General features: G+C 40.7%; 1 pseudogene; it reads left to right on the top strand.

Moving 5' to 3' along the window:
• Positions 1 to 959, top strand: part of LOC104165526 — a 53,727-nt pseudogene extending 52,768 nt beyond the window's left edge.
• The last annotated feature ends 2,299 nt before the right edge of the window (positions 960 to 3,258 follow it).

The following is a 3,258-nucleotide window of genomic DNA, read 5'->3' as shown; positions in this document are numbered from 1 at the left end:
CCGCCCCAGTTTCCTGGGATGCCCCCCCCCCCCCGCCATTTGTGCCTTTGAAAATCTCCTATTCAGACACAGCTTAGTCCATTCTAGTATAAGAGCAGAGGTGGGATCTCCTGACTGCTCTTTGAAGCTGAAATGGGCTAAGCAGGTGGTGATCCATAAATATTGTCAGAAAACTTTAAACGTAATTAAGCACTACTTCAAATATACAGAAAACTTCAAAGTGTATGTCTGATCACTTTCTCTACATTTTCCCTGGAAAGCTTCGTTTTCCTTTCCAAGGCATACTCTTTTGTATTTGACTTTTCGTTGTCTCTTCCTTTCCAGACGTACTGCAACCATCATATCTTGGCTCTGCTGCAGACTCTGGTGACAAGTGAGATGAGCCCAGCGTTGGGGGAACAGCTCTTAGAAGAGGGCAACAGACTGTACAGGAGTCCTGACAAGGTGATCCACAACGCCTCCCAAATCAGCTGCACACTGACACTCTTGCTGCTGTCCAAGAGGTTGTTAACGGGTGTCACGGTGAGTTACATCGCTGAGTGGTGCTTTGTGGGCTAGGCTTTCATCCTTGCTGCTAGTGCTTTTGGATTGTCATTACCTAAGGTTTAGTTTCATTCAGTTGAATCTCACTATGTAGATTGAGCTGTATTTTGAAGAGGCAAAGTCACCAGATAGCCTTATTTTATACTAATCTTATAAGGGACCAGTCATTTTCTTTCTTTCTTGCCAAATATTATGGTACTAAAAGTAGCGAATAGTGATGATAGTTGGCTGAGTGAGTGATGTAGTATTGGGCTGAATTGTCCAATTTGGTTCCTTTGAGATAAGAGTAAGTTTGCTTCTTTTACAGCAGGACTCCTCCTTTGGAGACATTTACTGCAGCGCTTTAGACTTGTTTGGGATACTCTGCTTTGGGCTGTACCATCACTATTGGAAGAGCCCAATCCATACAAGAATAGGCAAGTATGCTTTATCTCAAATTGTACCATAAGTCAAAAGATAGTAGTCATGACTTTGAAGTTAGGCATCTGTTATAGGCAACCTGAATTACTTATTTTTGTCTTGGACTTAGACGTTCTTGTAGGTACCTAAGGCCATGTGAGGCAAACTGGTGTGTGGTCTGAACATGGTGCTTACTGGCGCTTGTATGAGATTCCCTTATGTTCACTTAAGATGTGATTTATCTTTACAAGTGAGCCTTCTGCATTAGAGAGCTGCTGGAGCATGAAGTTAGTAATGTTGCTGAGGGCAGGGATTTCAAAGAGTTTGCAGGTAGAGAGAACCTTCTCATCTAACCTGTTCTACTCACTGATTCTTTCAATTTCAAGATTTCAGTGATTGCTTGAGCTTCAGATCTCCTAGAGAGACATTTATTCTTGATTTAAAGATTTTGAGCAATCAAAAAATTTATCACATCTTTCAGTAGCTGTTCCAGGGTCTAATTAGCTTCATTTGAAATATATGTATCCCATTCCTAGGTAAAATTAAACCCTCTGTATATTGTCTCATCATTCGAAAGAACTCCACACATGCAATCAGTCATTGCAAACAAAAAACCCTACTCTGGCATAGATACCTTCATGCCAGAGTTATGAGAGATTGTGAAATGCCCTGCTAATAAAAAATTGTACAAGTTATAAAGACCTCCACAATAAATTGTCTGTGTTCTTATTTCTTAGGGTTGACAGTTTGAATTTGGCTAAACGTTAACATAAGGTTATTACTGAAAACAGTATTATTAAACTTTAACAACAAACATATCAGAGAGTAAAATGCTGTCTGTGAGGAAGAGGGCAAGAAGTTGAGTTTCTGCTGAGCACTGCACAGAACAAACCCAACTGTATACAAACACGATGACTCTATTGAGTTTAGAGATTCTTTACTGAACTTGTCAAAGTTCAAAGACTCCAGCACACTAAAATTCAGAGTTTTTTGCAACCAGAACTGAAGATGCTGGATTGATATGCATGAAAAGAAACCAAAAAAACCAAACAAAAAATCCCCGTGAACTTGTACCATAAATCTGGTCCTGCCTGTGCATTATAAAGTCAGTTGAGGGAAGAAGGAGAGTGGTGGTGTTTGTGTTTTTTTTTTCCTCTCTCTCTTTCTTTCCCCTAACACTAATTAGGTTTGAAAGACTGCAGCTTGAGTCCAGATACCACATGCCGAGAAGAAAGGAACCCAAACAGCTGACGCAGAGTTCAGACTAAACTAACTGCAAGCTCCCCTGGGACATCACAAGGTAAACCTGATAGTCTCTGTCATTTACAATCATTATCAGGCAGCTGAGTCTCTGTAATTTTACTGGGGAGCCAATTAACAGATCCCTGAAGCTCAAGAACAAGATCTTGGTCCTTTTTCTATTTTAGACAGGAAAAGGGGGAAAGTAAGTCTTTGTTTCAGATGGATATTCCAGAAGCTTTCCTACCCAGGGGAATGGTCAGATCTGGGCTTGCACTTTTCCTCTTGAGGAATAAGATAAAGCACTGAGCTTAAGAGCCAAGCAACTGGCTTTAGTACCCAGCTCTGCAACAAGCTGGCTGTGTAACCTTGGGTGAGTTATTTAACTGTATCCTAATGCTGCTTGCTGCACACAGGGAATATAACAACATACTTGTTAATTTAGATAATGAGAGCTTTGGGGAAAGGACTTTCTCTTGTGATTTGTTAGGCCTAACATAAATAGGTACTGATTTAGGATAGGACATTTAGGAACTTCACTCAAACAACATGAGAGAGAAGCAAAAGAAAAGCTTGGACCAAAACTCCAGATGGAAACATATCCACGCTTGGGGAAGTTTGGAGTTTGGATTCAGGTCTGAGCCTTAATGTGTTGGACTCATCTTTCCTGGAACAAACTGATCATACATTTTCAATTCAGGACAGATTGCAAGTAGGAATCAGTGAACCATGCTTAGAGCAAACAAAATACATAGGAAGCATGCTTTCCCTTTGCCAGCCCTTTGCAGACCTGAACTTGCGCCAAGACAGTCAGCTGATCTCTTGGTAGGGGTTCTTTGGCCTAAAATCACCCGCTGTATATACAAACTTAGATAAGAATTTGTGCACTGAATTCTGTTTACCCTCTGGCAGAACAAGGCTTCAATAATAGTGTCTCAGTCCATTCCTTAGCATGCTTTATTTTAAACAGACAAAACAGTTAAAAGGTGGATGGAAGAGCCTGGACAGGCTTTGCCGTCCTTTGACTACAAAGGATGCCACATACTAAGATTGTGCAAGCTTTCTTTATTGTCATCA

This window comes from Cariama cristata, unplaced genomic scaffold (genome assembly GCF_000690535.1).
Source record: "Cariama cristata isolate BGI_N322 unplaced genomic scaffold, ASM69053v1 scaffold9558, whole genome shotgun sequence".
Classification (NCBI taxonomy): Eukaryota; Metazoa; Chordata; class Aves; order Cariamiformes; family Cariamidae; genus Cariama; species Cariama cristata.
This window is presented reverse-complemented; position numbering and strand designations above follow the sequence as displayed.